This window comes from Mastigoproctus giganteus, chromosome 4 (assembly GCF_048544385.1).
Source record: "Mastigoproctus giganteus isolate SK-2022 chromosome 4, ASM4854438v1, whole genome shotgun sequence".
Classification (NCBI taxonomy): Eukaryota; Metazoa; Arthropoda; class Arachnida; order Uropygi; family Thelyphonidae; genus Mastigoproctus; species Mastigoproctus giganteus.
In genome coordinates this window covers 10,723,256-10,740,414 of record NC_143578.1, presented here as the reverse complement: position 1 = coordinate 10,740,414, position 17,159 = coordinate 10,723,256, and the positions used below count along the sequence as shown (strand labels likewise).

Here is a 17,159-nt window from a genome sequence, read left to right as displayed (position 1 = left end):
TGCGAGGGACCTCCGATAACAAAATGCGATAAAACAGCCCATCCACGTTGTTCCCTACCAACAGGGGCAAGCCGCTTGACAAGTCCCAAGAGAGGTGTCGTATATCACTCGGCATGTGACGCTCCTTTGACCTTGTCTTTCGTAGGCGGCGTTGCTGGTACTTAAAGAAGCTCAGTGCACTGCATTAGTGGACAAATGCTGCCAAGATCGGTAAATATACTAAGACTTCTTCAAAAGACTCTTCAACTCCCCCCCCACTCCCCCTTTCCTAGCCAGTGAGCGGAAGCAGGAACATTAAGATCAGATTACGAATCCGAAAATAGACACGAAGAGAATAGGAGATGTTATCTGTAGTAACCACCAGGACAATCAAGTTTGGCATGTTTTATTCATGGAGTTTAACTATTGCTTGTAATCTCCAGCAAACAAATCTAACAACACTTGCACTTCTGTTTGTAAAAACATTAACGGAACAGGAAATGGATTTGCGAAAAAGGCAAAATAAAGTTCTGTCCAGTGAACATGTCAATTTATAAGAGCATGCGCAGACAAAGCTTTAAGCATGCCCATTATTAGCCACCGGAAATGACATCAGCATATCTCTATTTGCATTATCGTTTTGTATATTGTGTTTCATCCGGATGTCCCTATTTCAAAAGGGTAACCCACTGCTCTCTATTTCATCTAAAGTCCCGTGAATGATAGGATGAAACCCCACAAAGGAAATCTTACGTTCTCGACCCCTTTTTTTTTTTTTTTTTGCTAGTTTTCTCTGAGCAAGCTTTAGTTGCTGTACGGTTTTAGATGCATCACCAACTTAGGCCATATTGCACCGTATATAATATTCTGTAATCGCTTTACTGCTTGCTGGGCGAAAAACCTGAGTTTCCGGCAGAGAAACCATGCTGCTCTTGCCTGAAACCGACTAACTCAATCACTTTGTGAAAAGGTCCATAAAAATTCCTGGCATCATTGACCGGATTCACGTCTTTTCCACCTGGTGTGGGTAGGAAGGCAATTATACCCAACTGTGCTTTCCTGCAAGGGCTCTGAGCAAGGTGAATAAGAGCCGGGAATATTTTTCTTTCGTTTTTTTCCCCTTTTCCCTCATTCAATACGAAAACTGTGAATCTTGTGGGCGACCAGCCCACAAGATTCACAGTTTTCATATGCGCCACCAGTTGGGGAGTAATGGCCGATTGCTAAAACACGAGAGTGATCATAATGTTTTGACTGGAAAGAGTATTTTTACATGGATTGTTGCGCCCCTGATTTGTTGCTACTGAGGCAGGGGTAGCCACCCATATAGGTGACCTAGACAGTTGCCTAAGGTGCCAAGTTAGAGGGGACGCCTCAAAGTTAAGGGTAATTGCCTAGGAAGCCAAATTCAAAGTAAAACAAGTTTTAAAAAATTTTAAATGTAACTATGCACGCAATATAAATACGCCATTATTTCGATTTTGAAAATATACGTAGGGAATATGACAATTCTTTTCTCTATACATTAAATTATCAGTAATGTTTCAAAGGTTTTATTTATTTCAAAGATATATAATATTTTAGCTAAATTCTTTTAATTGGCGACATGAGGTCAAGGTGACCCTCTCGGACATAATGATTCAGATGTTCAGTAAAATGTTTTCTAGTTAACAAAAAAAAAAGAAACCTTAGCCGACATCTGCACCTGGAGTTTGACGATGCAGATTTTATGATTCGCCTAGTGCGTCGATTTCTGACAGTCCAGGGTCGCCCCGCTCTTGGGGTGTATGTTTGTGCGACACTTGCAGGAAATTATAAAACAGTGTGACCCGAAGTGTCCAGATTTTCTCACCGGCAATCAGGAACGGTCAAGATCTCACAGACTTCTAAAGAGCAATAATTGTCAGTACTCTTTCAGCAGATACTGATGGAAAAGGCGCACATATGGAGGAAACCATACTCGGCACCATCGTGTTGTGTACCGACAACACAATGTCAGTACAGCCTGCCAGAGAAGGTGTAATGGCATGGGTTGGTTTTTCATGCCCTCGGTCTCCCGATCCCACTGGAGGGCACCATGAACGCCAGAGCATATCTGAACACTGATGCAACTCGGGTACACTCCAGGCAATGTTGCATGTGTATCGCTTATGACCCATTCCCCTGAAAGTTCCCTAATGTTTTTACTGTAATCCGAGGCGCCCCAGATTACAGGCGAAAAGGAGCAGCAATGCGTAGCACACGCTTCTTGATTAGACCGGGGTTCGAGCCCGTGACCATCAAATACGGAGAGGTCAGGGAATGACCACCGCATATTCCCGGAGCAATATGACTTTAGTTGCTAATGCTCCTAAAAACCAAAAAAAAAACAAAAAAAAACTGTAATCTTTTAAGATTACAATGCAACCATCCACCAAGCTAAAAGAGGGGTTTGGGAAATGCAAGGAAGACTTCAAGTATCTTACATGATTTTATCTTATTGAGTATTTTCAAGATTAACTGGAAAGGAGCGTTCGTCAGCACAGTCCTCTTCCCAGGTCACTCCATTAATTGAGGACAGTTTGTTACACGAATGGGCTATTTTCTTCATGTCACTTTTTAACACCATCGACTCCATGCCGCGCCGGGTTAGAGCAGTGGTGATGCAGGTCAACACGGTATCAAATCGCGGTCGTATTAAAGTGGGCAGGTAGTGTAGAAGAATATCTGTTTACTTTCTTGAGAAAGGACCTGTTTGGTTATGTAATGGACCAATAATAGGGTTTTGCATTTTAGATAAATGCTTCCATGAAATTTTACTTTTAAAATAAGGTGGCACTTATTAAACCAGGCTAATTGTTATGAAGTGAAATTTGTTGTGGAGAAAGACTTACCGTTAGTAAGTTAAAACTCCTACACACGGAAAGTGTCACTTAAGTTGACACTTAATTTGTGTCAATCTTCGTTAATTCGTTATGAAAAACAACGTATGTCATTCTTTCGACATATTAGTCATTTTTAGCCCACTTTCCAAATATGGAAAGCGAACTTGTTCACTCCTAATAATCTGCCCTCACGGTAGCACGTTGATATAATTACAGTCTTCCTCACGCCGGGTGGAAAAGTCATGGGTTTGAATCCCGCTAATGACGAGAAGAATTTATGGACTTCTTTCACTATAACATGGCTAAGTAGTGGTGAAAAGTGGTGGCTGGATGAAAAATCCAAGTCCCGGAAAACTTTTTCATCCAGCAAACAAGCAATTCGACAACAGAACAGTTTATTTTCACAATATACTAACAACTAATAGTCTTAGATACTTGATACATACATAATACTTTATAATCTATTTTCATGGTCTAAATGAAACAGTACAGGTGAGGAATGGATTCCTTGATGGAGTATCTTTATTTCTGTCTGCCCGAAAATAAAAACCACGAATATTATAAGTGACATCTCTTTAGACAGCATACTTTTATATTCCAAGCCAATCTAAATCTATTTTTTTTTTTAATTAACTTTTCGAGACAACACAGCCACCAAATTATTGTGTTACCCAAATTTAAGAAGGTACTGTACATATAATAGAGCGATAAGACAGTACATGTGACAGAGTTCTTCATCCACCTCTTGAAAAAGGAGGTAGTTGTTGCTGCAACAGGCCTAATTTCTTGTTTATTGCTAGTTTGCTTATTACTTGACTAATTCTCTAAGTAGGACGTACTTTAAAAATAATTACCATAATTATTAATTAAGTATGTCACAGCTATAGTGTGTAGGCCAGTTCCTGATTTAATTTTTGCTTAATTTATCCATGACACCAAAGGGCATTAGTCCTTTATAAACCAACAAATAAATTATATACTTAAGTCTCTCATTGCGTAAAGTAAAAAGACAATACAAAAAACTTTTCTGGGACCCTTAAAGAACTCTATAATCTTAGACTGCGCCTTCCTTTATACATTCGAAACCTTGCAAAATCGATCATTCCAGGTCTGTGACAAGATTCTCAATCACGGCATTTTATCCAAGGAGAAGGTGTACCATTAGAATCATTTCTAAGTGCCACCTTTTTCCTTAGAATAAGCCAGGCGACAAACCAACTCCCAAACACAGTGGAGACTTGCCCCTTTACAGATAGTTTATTTATTTTCACTTCAAAGACGTGAGCATCATAGAATGACAACTTCGAAATTTATTGAATAACCTATTATAATAATAGTCGGCCATCTCAACAAAAACAGTAGCCATACACTTCTCCAGAAACGATTCTTGCCTTCAAATCCTAAACTTCGCCTCTTCAATTGCATCCGTTTTCTCGGACTAATACTCGACAATTAATTTAATTTTTTAAAAGCACATCAATTATATCCCATCTCTTAACACGAATATACTTAAAGTATGCTCAGCTGTGATTTGGGATGAAGACAAAACTAGTCTACTCCATCTATACAGCACCGTAATCAGATCCCATTTGGATTATGGAGTATTTATTTATAGTTCTGCCAAGCATAACTGAAATGGCTTAAACCCATCCAGACAATGCCCTCACATAGCTTTGGGCACATTGAAAACATCAACGGATCTACCATGGAATATTAACCTTAAAATTCAAAAAGAAACTGAAAATATTGACTACTACTGGCTTCTGTCTACCCACCAACCTGCGATAATTAATTTAGGCAATTGGAATAAGAAATGCCCAAGGGATTTCGATGTCCAGCAAACTGCATACAGCACATCTCGAGAATTATCCTCATTTCTTGCAGATTTATACCAATGATTCACGAAAGTTGGTGTATCAGCATCTTTCCCAATATTACTATATCAACTTTAGTGCAGAATTATATGCCATAAAAATAGCACTTGAAAACTGTACCCAACTCAAAGTACGTACATTTCACTAATTCTTTAACTGCAAAAAAGGACCTGCCAACAAGAACCCCCATCATGAACCAAATCATCAGATCCCAATTACGGAAAAAGGAAAAAAAAAAAAAAAAAACAAGAAAACCAAGACAACCTTTTGCTGGATCCCAACTCACTCTCTAAAGCCAAAAATCCATCCATATTGATAAGACCAATATCTTTCATTTCACTGCCAATCTTCAACTATCGACCCTCAGTACACTGAGCTTATCATACACAGTGGAAACAAATATAACATACCCATATTAAAAGCAAACTTATGCATATCAAGCATGATAGTATTGGAGATGACAGTATTGGAGATTCCCGGCCAAAACCGAACAGTTGACCTCCCGAGGTACATCCACTTGACATAATCATCTTACACACCTCTACCTACTACCTGGAAATGTTGTTGTTGTGTTTTAGGAGCATCAAGGACTACAATATTACTCCTCATGCACCGTTTGTAAATTGAGTGGTCGACTTTCTATTCGCTGGACGAAAAACCTGAGTTTCCGAGAGAAAAAACCATGCTACCCAGCCGGAGACCAACTAATTCGCGACATTGTGAAAAGGGCCCATAAAAATTCCTCTCGTCATCAACGGGACTTGAACCTAGATATTTTCCACCCGGTGTGGGGGAGGCCAAACTAGAAATTAACTACCTGTGTACCGACTATAACTCTACCATCACAATCAGGTGCTTACTGACTGTCCACAGTATACCCAAGATAGAAATGCAACTTCATTATCCACTTTAAATACTCAAGAACTTTTGATAATGCAAATAGATCATTGGAGACAAAGGCAATCTCAACGAATTCTGTACAATCCTTAATAATAGAAACCATACGTGACGCACATTTCATAAAAAATTGTACTTTTCCCACAAGGTGGCGTGTTGGCTGTAAATAAGTCAATATTTAGAAAAACTTTTTAAACCAACTTTTAAATAGATTCTATCCACATAATCAGGTGAATGAGATAGAAAAATTAAGGTTATTTTAGTGGATCATGAAAATTATTTCAGTGTTGAATATAAAAATATAAGTCAGACAGAATCTAATATAAGTATTAACTTGAATTTTCATCCTGGCACTAAAATCTAATAGCAAAAATTATTATTACTATTACAGCAGGTACTTAACGAGAGAATACCAAATTCAAATGACGAAAATAAAAACGGCCTTTGTACCTACCTGCCACTCACCAGAACGAATCCTTCCTATGAACTGTGTAGTCTTCGCGCACGAGGGAAAAACCTGTCCGTCTACCCGTCACTGTATGTTAGCGCGAACTGACATCGAGTTGTTTGGTTGATATGGGTACCCACATGTCAATGTTAGACGGGAAACTGCGAGGTCGGCGACCTGACCGATAAAGAGCGGGGAGAGGGGGAGAAGAGGAGTATACACAGTCAAACGAGACGTTGAAGGGCCTCCTCCCCGTAGTACAAAAGAAGGCGTGTCTACCGTAGTCCCAGCGGTAAACAATGCCACTGGGATATATTCTAGGTGGTTGAGCGTCCAAGGAAGACGAAGAGGAAAGAGGCGTGTGAGTCGTTTCCATGACAACCACCAAATCTTAGTAAAGAATCCGCTGAGGTGTAATGAGGCGTATAAAAATATCTCCTCCCCCCCTTTGCAGTGACTGTTAGGTGTATGGAACGTACCTACACCTAAGACTGTCACATGAGTGGGTTGGTCCTGTTTTAATACCACGCAAAGTCGGTCCTTATAAATTAAACGTGATTAGAACATCTCACGACACCCACTTTTTTCGTATGGGTTGTAAGAGATAAGCCTTATATAGTTAGAACACTCAATCATACCAGACGGGGTGGTTAATTTTGGATGCAAACGAGGAAAATTGCCATATCTGTGAGTCTGAGCGACACCCTTCGGTCTTTGACAAGGTACAAATCGTAGTCGGGGGTGTAATAATCGCGGTGAGGGGGAGACGCAGACAGAAGGCCCGGTTTGGAGATTACACCTCTTGTGATGCTATTACTGTATAAGGTTGTACGTTGATAAAACATCCTTCAAAAGTGATTCAGTAAAGATACAAAATACTTCTGCCAGTAACAACATAATTGGTCTGAAGTAGCCGAGTAGGCAGTTGGGAGAGTGCAGTGGCACACGCGGTTGAGTTGACCGTAGGATTTATTCACCCTCTTTTTAGAAGAATCCAGGACATGTTTAGACAAGCCACGGGATATGGGACGAAACATAACTTTTTTGGTGTGAGGGTTGAAACCTTGTATTAAACTTTCCCCCATTCTGGCTCTGGAGGAAAGTTACTGCTAAAGAGATGGCTGAGTGGCAGGAGACAGTAGTAGTAGTAGTAGTAGTGGCGGCATGTGATGCAAGAAAGCATGTGTTTGAGCTTATGCAGCATCAGCCAAAAAAAAAAAAAAAAAAAAAATCACACCATTCCCTCCAAATGCCTGTCCAGTTCCTTCTTAAATTTATTCAACCTATCAACTTCCACAACGACAGATGGAAGTTTGTTCCAGCAATTAACCACCCGCTGGCTAAAGGGAAATTTCCGCACATCTATTCTACATTTGTCTTTTCTTAATTTGAATTTATGCCCCCTTAGGTTCGTAATCTGAACAAGTGGAAGGATCCCATCGGAATTCAGCGTGCTCAACCCATTCAAGGCCTTATATACCTCAATCAGATCACCGCGCAGGTGCCTAGTCTCCAGCCACTGCAATTGACAGAACTTAAGCCTCTCTTGGTAAGAGGATCCCTTCATTCCCCTCACCAATCTTGTTGCCCTTCTCTGTACACGCTCAAGTAAATCTACATCCTTCCTAAAATGAGGCCTCCAGACCTGTACGCAGTACTCAAGGCGTGGCCTGACCATTGCCTTATACAGAGGTACAATCACCTCCTTTTCCCTGCTAGCAAAATTCCTATATATCATTGAGAAAACCCCATGACCTGTCCTGGCAGCCTGTCTGCATTGCTCAGAAAACTTCATATCTGCCTGCACAATTACTCCCAAGTCTTTTTCATTTTCTACCACCTTAAGTGTAGTACCACACAGTTGGTACGTTTCTCTGGGATTACTTCTACCCATATGCAGTACTTTGCATTTGTCAAGATTAAACTTCAGTTGCCACTTCTTAGCCCATCTGCCCAAATTATCTAGATCCTGTTGCAGTAGCACACTGCCATTACTGTCATTAACAACCCTGCGAACCTTTGTATCATCTGCAAACTTCGACATTAAGCCTGATATACCTTCATCAATATCATTGAGAAATACACAAAACAACAGTGGACCCAACACCGAACCCTGTGGGACTCCACTAATAACATTAGTCCACGAAGAGCAGCACCCATTAATTACCGCCCTCTGTCTTCTCCCACTTAACCATCCTTTTATCCATTGTAGCAACTTACCCTTAATACCATTGTACTCCAATTTATACAATTGTCTTTCATGCTCTACAGTGTCAAAAGCTTTCCTGAAATCCAAATACAGAGAGTACTTATTAATGGTAAATGCTATTCATGGACCAATATTATGAGTGGGACACGTCAGAGTTGGTAGTTTGAATAAATTTAAATAATTGGACAAATTATTGGAAGGGCAAGCATCGAAGGAGTATTTTTTTTTTCAGTGGCTGATGCCATACAAGCTTGCATCATTTTGCCAATACTAATACTAAACACATATATTAAATTTCTCCTTATCCCTGTTAACCAACGGCCTCTCCTGATTTGTCTCACCAAGAAAGAGATTTATAAACCATCAGGGGAAATAAATAACTTTGCTATAAGGTGGCAGAAAGTCCCTCCCCCTCCGACTTACCTCTAAAGACAAATCATACGTATTGGCACTGCTCTTAGCTACAAGTAGGTGATTCTCAAAGTGGGTCGTAAATCATGAGTTACAAAATATTCCACAAGAGTGGAAAGGTTACAAGTACTTGGGAAATCTGACCTTCTTTAGGAAAATAAAAATTGCATCAACCATAAACCTGATTAGTTTCAGTTACGAGTTACTGTAAGTTTCGGTTATGAGCATTTAAAATTCCATTGAAACTTCAGGTTGCTGACTAGAAGTAAAGTCTTATTTTTTACACAATTCTTGTTTATTCCTAATACGTAGAACTTCCTGCTTCTACTATTAGTTGTGCATCATGCGTGAAATTTTGATAATAGGTTAAGAAGTGTCAAAATGGATCGTCCCTTTCAAAGAAAGCGTTACATTTTGACTAAATTAGAAGATGTTAACGAGGATGAAACTCGAATATTAAACAGTTGTCAAAGATGGATAGAATGATAAGAATCGTCGACAATCATTTAGAACAGGATTTCCGCTTTCCTTTGTCCTGGGGTAGAATACGTGGTTGTTGGGATAAATGTTGCTTGTTCGAATCTATACTGTCACAAAAAATGCTCAATCAGTAACAATGAAGTGTACATTCTTTCCAGTTGGTGGTTGTTGTTGTTGTCGAGTTTTAAGAGCATTAGCGACTAAGGCCATATTACTCCATGTATACTGTTCGTAAATTGCGTATGTTCGAAACTGTGGTCGATTTTCTTTTTGCTGGACGAAAAACCCGAGTTTCCGGGAGAAAAAACCATTCTACCGAATCACCGAATCAAGTCATACCGAATCCTTAATAAACTCTGGCCCAAGGTTCAAGGATTACGTTCCTTTTCTTAATAGCCCAAAATCACTGATCAATGCAGAGGTCCCTTTCTTTATAAAAGGGACCACTGGCAGCCTGGTGGGTAGGTATTAATGTACTGGAACAGTATTATGAGTTAATGATACGAAACCTTAGAACCTAAGTCAGAATTTTTAGGTATAGTCAAGGACGGATTTACCGAGATGAAATGGCGCAATTGCTATAGGATCACAGGGACACCTTGAATCACTATCGTTTCCAGATATCATCATAAAAGAGGGGGGGGGGGAGCATGGCGACCAGGGTTTTCAGTGCTTTTTTAGATAGACCTAGGAACACTTATACGTATAATTAAGGAGGGGAATATTCCCCCTCTTCTGCTCCCTGAATATTCCCCTGCCTTCGACCAACGCAATTATTGAAAGAAGTAAAAGTTTTATAGTTTATAATTTCATTTCATTTATTATAAATATTGCTCTTTTAGTTTATTGGGTTAAAATCTCTTACTCTCCCTTATTGTTTGATATCCCATTCATAAACTCAGCCATCTTGTGCATAAAAATATTAGAAAAAGGCCTCTTAAAAATGTATATGCGGTACAGCACCAAACTAACCAAATCGGGCACTTGGTGTTGAAAGCCCAAGCTTTTATTAGTGGATGAAAATGCTCCTCATAGAAAGGAATTTTCTTCAGAGAATGTCTTCCTAATTGAGTAATTCCCAAGGTCTCCACGTGTAAAACCAGTTAAGCATGTAACAGATACCGTAGGCAACAAAATTTTCAGTCATCAACCACTTATATTTATATGTGTGTTGGCACCAAAGCAACTAAGATTATGAGGCGTCAGTATATTGTGTCTGTAAATTGCGTATATTCTGTGGTCGATCTGCCTGTTTGCTGAATGAAAAATATCGGGTAAAAAAAACATGTAACCCTCTCTTGATAGTGATCAACTCAGCCAGATAAGAAAAAATTCCCATAAAAATTCTAAGCGTCATTGACCAGCTGAAATTTGCCAATTTTCCGCCCAGTGTAGAAAACACAGTATTTACGTCCACTGTGCTATCTGCGAGTGCTCGTCAACCACTTTCCAGACAAATTATGAAAACTGTCCTAGAAGGTTGGACTTCAATATAGTCAGGAGTCTTGCTTCATCAGCAGTAGATAGCTATTTCCGAATGTTGCCCGGTTTTCAATGGCACCATGCCTCCTGGTCCATTAAAGTCCACCACCTTCCCTGCTGGATACCACTTTTCAGGTACGTTTCAGTTAATTGTCACATTTAAATACTGTATGCTTTCCTGAGAATAGTCGAACCAGTCATGGAGAAGGTAGGCGATCTTTCCGATTTTCAAAAGGGTGTTATTGTTGGAGCAGGCTGCAGGAGCCAAAATTCAGAAAACAAAGGAATTCACTGGGTGGGGCGTGTAGAAGGGAAACATCTGAAAAGGAGACAATGAGTGGAAGATGAAAGGAGAATGCAGCTCTAAAAGAAAGAAATGTGGCAAAAAGTCGGCACTCGAACTCGAAACTGCAGGAATTTTAACCGAACTGTGCGTATGAATTAAAACGAATAGAATGTACATTATGCAACACATGACTGAAAAATTCACTTTAGGCAAAGAAAGACCCGTTTCCAACTGAACTATGCGGCGGATTGAACAATCTAGGATTTGGTAGTCTTCTGCCTTGTAGGAAAGCTACTTCTTTCCGTAAAAAACCAAAGGATTTGACTGGAGTGGTGCTGCCAATGCCATGGCTTGACTATGGAACAATGGAAAAATATGTGGTCTGACGAGTCCAATGGTAGGGCGAAAGTGTGGTGTGTACCTCATGAAGCCATGCATCCAGACTGTCTAATCTCATGTCCTCCGATCAAAGCCGATGGAGGTCGTGTTACCTCCAATGAATATCTTTCTTTATATCGGACCAACTTCACTTTGCAATTTTTACCTGGATTGCGATGGATTCCTTCAAGAACAACGCAGCTATCCACCGTGCAGAAATTATATGTGAATGGTTCGAGGAACATTCCCAAGACGTCTAGCATCTACCCTGGCTGCCTAATTCTTCAGAGTTTAATGCACTTGAGAAAATCTGGGATATGCTGGAAAGGGCAATTCGTCTTTGCAGTTCTCTGCCAACCACAATGCAGCTACTGAAAAATATTCTGATGAAAGAATGGTCGGATCTGGAGCGACACTCCTTTAGACACCTAGTGGAATCCGTGTCATATGTTCAGGCTGTAATTTGGATAAAAGGTGGTCCTAATTGATATTGAATAAATGTTCCTAATTTTTTGGCCAGCGAGGGTAAGCTCACACTTACTGTTCATATTTAAAAAAATGTGAAGGAAATTCATTATCAATTGGTCAGTCTTTAATTACTATATAACAGTACCACTCCATACAAATTCTTTCCCTGATAATTCACTTTGAGGACTCCAGTTTCTTATTTTTTATCTTTCTAGATTGACATTGTTGCGTAACCAGAGAGTATAAATAACTAATGTGCTGCTTTCAAGATGGTTTAGCGAATGGGACGATGCACAGCAAGTTGTGAAACATCATTTATCGCCCTAATTGTACTGATTTTCCATGTAACAAAACACTGTTAACAAAAGTGTCATGTTTTAAAACGCCCTCTATTTAATTACGACTTTCCAACATTACGGACTCCCGAGAGGTGCGGTTCTCTAACACAATGTTTTTTTTGCGAAAGAAGGAGTCCTAATTGGGTCAGCAGGAGGGTTGATTCAATGATCGATGGCACTTCCTGTTTCGGGCACTGAAAGGAAAGATGGAGTATTCACCAAGTTGTTTTATCGTAGAGATTCCTCCAAATAAGCCAATTTAAGAAACCCTGACGGGGCACGTTTTTAAGATAGAGTGGACGATCGTTATGAAAGGTAAATTCCCTGTCCGTTACTTGACCTCGTTAATTCTACTGTGGGTGTAATCAAACATTTGCCCTGACGAATCCCAGATGACACTGATAGCCCCGATGATGGAATACTGACAGGATAGTTCAAAATATATACTTTAAAAAATAATAATAAATAACAAGATTACTAATCACACTTGTGTTTTCTCAAATAATGGATGACATCAGGGAGATATAAACAATGATGACCTCACTGTGCAAACTAGTTGCGCTACCTTTTGTAAAATCAACTCCAACAGTCCAGACTAACTCACAGGAAGACGAAAAAGTTTCAAGGCCGCAGTTGAAAAGTGAAGGCTAAAATACACCAGAGGAAAATTTATTAGCAATACCATCCGCCCTTGAACTGGATGCAGCTAAATCCAGTAGCTGGCCTTGACTACTGGACAAAAATTCGAAATGAAGTGCAGTCACATGTTACCGTTACTACACCCTACATATTGTTTTGAATTGGCTTAAGTTAGTGGGGGTTTTTCCGAATAAGCGTGGACACTTTACTATATCTTGTCTGTAAACTGAGTAAGTTCTGTGATTACCATTCTACTTTTGTATTTTGATTCTACTTACGTGGTGAAGAATCTACCATAGTTTTAGACTATGGTAGATTCTTCACCACGATGATACATACGAAATCCAGTGCAGTGTGTGTAAGGAGAATAACAAGGGTGACCCAATCATATAGATGGAAAGTAATAATTACTTTTACTTGGTATAATCATTTTATCGAAAGCTAGGAGGCTAGAGAGAGGCACCACTCACTCAACCAAAGGAGACTTTGACGTTCTGTGCTCTCAGATGGTGAATTTATTACTTATAAACCTTCAAGTCATCTGAAATTGTTGTCACAATGTTAGAAGACCGTAATTCAACCCATGCATGGTACGAAGTACTATAGATTCCAATACCTCTCGTGTTTGAGGTTTTCATTAAAAAAAAAGAAAAAAGAAAGCGGATACTCGTTTTTCACAACTGTTGAAAAGTTACAAAACCCAAGAACAGGTTAACGGATATTGGAAAAAAAATATTAATATTAATAATTTATTATTATTATATTATTTCTCCCTGATGCGTGCGTTCCACCCCGTGACGGATACTGGTACCAAGTGCACAGTGTGGTTGGTATGTCTGGTATTACTGTGGTCGTGGAACCCTCTGACTATCCTACAGGTGTTCAGGATTGCGACTTTCTGGAGTTCCTTGTAAGTGTTCTCTGGGAGACCTAATGCTTCTAGGCTGTTATGTAGGGTCTTTGGCACTGTACTGTTGGTTGACACGATGATCGGGATGGTCTTTACGTGTTGCATATGCCATATCTCTTTGATCTCCTGTCTTAGGTCCTTGTACTTTCTGATCTTTTCCTCGTGGGTTTTTTGGAGGTTGCCAGTGTTGGGGACCGCTGTGTCAGACAGATAGGTAGCCTTTTCCTTCTTGTCGACAAGGATTATGTCCGGTCTGTTGCGCGGGATTGTCTTGTCCATTATTACGGCGCGGTCCCAGTACAGCTTTTGGGTTGGGGTTTCTAGTATTGCCTGGGGGTTCGTACTTGTAATACGGTACACTCTGCATCCTGCGGTGATATGTTGGATCGTTACTGAGACCAGGTGGGATCGTCGACGTGTCATCTGTCATTCCGGGCTCCTCGGCGAGACGCATGTCCACATATACTCAGACACGATCAGGTCGCCAGAATAATACATCAGAATTTAGCGCAAAAACAACCCTCAGGCCGCATTAGAGACCCCTACTCACAAACTGTACTGGGACCATACCATAATAACGGAAAAGAATATCCCGCACAACAGACACCAGACGTAACCCTCATGGGCAAGAGCGAAATGGATACCTACATGATCCACATAGCAGTGACCAATACTAGCAACCTCCAGAAAACCTTCAAGAAAAAGATCAGGAAGTACAGAGATCTAAGGAAGTCAAATAAATGTGGCATATGGAAAAAGTAATGACCATCCCGATCAGCGTTATCAACCACCGGCATGGTGCCAAAGAGTCTCCGTAAGAACCTAGCAGCAATTGGCCACCCAGAGAACACCTGTAGGATAGCCAGAGAATTCCCCCACCAACAGTAATAATAACAATATTAATTGTAACCGAACACAACCAAAGTTTGGTTATTTGCCGTTTTATAGCGTATTGGCAACTAAGGCCATAATGCGCCAAGTCAAGAACACAACCAACAACCCCATACACTTGGTACCAGTACACGTCAAGGGGGAGAAAAAATCCCATAAAGGAGAAAAAATATTTAAAAATAAATAAATAAAATAATAATAATAAATCAGTCAAGGTCACTGTATTATCACGAATTATACTTGCTTTCAGAATAATTCCCCCCACCTTTGCTTTGCCCGATGACAGGATTCTGTAGTGGAGCCAGAAACGTTGCCAGGTAATTGGTGAAAATAGTAGTTTGATAGGATTGAGGAAGCTTATATTCTTGTACACGTAGTTCTAAACCGATATCAATAAACACACTTATTACGTGAGGTAAAAAGGAAGTCCTTCCTTATATTTTTTCTTTTGAATATCCAGTTTCTTTTTATAGCATACTGCCAGTAAGACATACCTTAATTCTCATGCTTTAAAAAAGTGTTTTGCACTGCATAATATTCATTATAAGGATCATATATAACGCAATTTTTGTTATTGTGTCTATATTCAAAGTTAATCTACATCATGTCTTACAGTTCAAACCAACATTTTCTTGTAGAACAGTTTCCTTCGTTTAGCTCTGTGACCTCTCTGCTGGCCTGATGTCCTAATTCTATAGAATCGAAGCTTTCCTTTCGAAGCCATCCGTATGAGTCTTAACTCACAGCTGTTTCCTACACAGAAGGGTCGCTAACCTCGGCTTAAACAGACTACCCATACAATACAAGAATACACTAGTTCATCGTGTCCTCTCTTTAACTGTCACTCCAAAAAAAAAAAAAAAAAAAGAGAAAAATCTGTGAAAGAGCGGGAGGTTGAATAGAATGACAGATATAGAAACACAAATGCATAATGAAATTGCTTTTGACTACTCAGCCTAAGATCAAGTTCAACCAAGGCCTTATAATCGGTTGATCAACTGATTATAAGTCCCTGAGGTTTTGAAATGACTAGCAGGAGTGGGAAAAGAAAGTCGTAATTTATTTACTTTTCAGTCTTCTAAGTGTGCATGTAGAACAGATCCGCGTTGACTACGAGAAAGCACTGATGAGCCATTAAACAAAACATCATACCGCCTCTAAAATTCAGCCCTCGTGGTTAGCACAGTTGATAGGATCGTCCTCCATCCCACACCGGGTGGAAAAGACCTGATTTCGAGTCCTGTTGATGATGTGAGGAATTTTTTATGGGCCTTTTTCACAATGTGGCTAAGTTAATCAGTCTCAGGCGAAGGCAGCCTGAGACGGTATTTTCTCCTGGAAACTCTGGTTTTTCGTCCAGCCAAATCCACCACAGAACCCAACGACAAAAATATCTAAACATGGTATGCAATAAACAGCATCGAGTTGTTGATAGCAACCCAACAAAAAATAAAAATAACATGGGCATAAAAAAGTCCTTTAGAAAAGAATAGACGTACAATACTCATAGATTGGAATGATTACAGGGTAAAGTCTGTAACCTAGCAACTGCAAAGCCTTCGCGACTGCTTAAAAACAAAAGTCAATAAAAACTGATAATGTACAGGAACTTCAAAGTAAAATAAGAAGGGGATATAATACCTCCCCTCCCATCGCAGCTGGTTATTCTCATTTTATCTTTCAATTGTGTCTCATTTATCTCTCTCTGACAGTTGTCTGTTAGACTTATCCCCTATTTTATGGACATTTTCATCCAGAAAATACAACTCAGCAGTCACTGACCCAGTTTAACACTCTTTTTGTAGCCCGTTACGGTGTTCAGCAGCAAGTAGCTACTGTTATTATAAAGGGGAAATAATCCCAACCCCCAGACAGCTAAACTACGTCCCTGAAGAGAACAATAAAATATTATTTTTTCTTCTTTTCTCGTTCAAGTATTTTTCGTTCCCAGACGGCTGCTACTCCAGCCTTAACCTGTGTCAGTTGTTAAAGAAAATTACTGCATCGGGTTATTATATTCAAGGCAAGCTGTGGTAATTAATATATATTTCATTTGCCTTCCGATATCCTTGACACTTGTGCCCACGGCTGGGCCCCTCTGTCCCACTCACCTATAAGGAAACCAAGGATTTGAGTAGGGATTCTAATTACGTTATTTTAAATAATATTAAAGTGGTAAGACGGCTTGTCAAAATAAGAAACAAAATAAAGAAAGAGATAAAGATCATTTCCGCTAATTAATGCACCACAGAAAATATATACTTGCCTTTTATCGAAGCCGCTTGAGGTCAACTGACAACAGCCAAACTGGTATACAGCTCGATAGTTTCAAAAGTGGACACTATGGCGCTGATGTAGCATGCTTTTATACGTTTCTGTTCTTTATCTTATTTAGTTGATAGCATTTTATTTGCACACGCAGGGATGTCATTATTGCATGAATTATTACAGCAATAAATAATGTATTCCACCCAAGTCTAAATACGTTCGACACAAGGGGGTGAATCATTTATTAAAATCTATTTAACGAGAATTTTCTAATTGTTTTTTAGCTGTTTACGTGTTATGTGAATACAAAGAGTCGTGCTTGAAAAAGCTTCTTAAT

The 17,159-nt window shown here is 39.6% G+C and overlaps 1 protein-coding gene across 2 annotated transcripts in view; it reads right to left on the bottom strand.

Annotated features, from left to right (window-relative positions):
• The window catches only part of LOC150086396 (MICAL-like protein 1), a 59,952-nt gene extending 43,023 nt beyond the window's left edge, over positions 1-16,929 (bottom strand). Inside the window, exon 1 of one of the 2 annotated variants that reach the window (XM_090371352.1) lies at positions 16,821-16,929. The gene's annotated coding sequence lies outside the window, so the exon portion shown is untranslated. Of the gene's footprint in view, positions 1-6,068; positions 6,193-16,820 lie in introns of those variants that run through there. The other variant, XM_090371353.1, reaches the window with a different exon arrangement.
• Between the last annotated feature and the right edge of the window lie 230 nt (positions 16,930-17,159).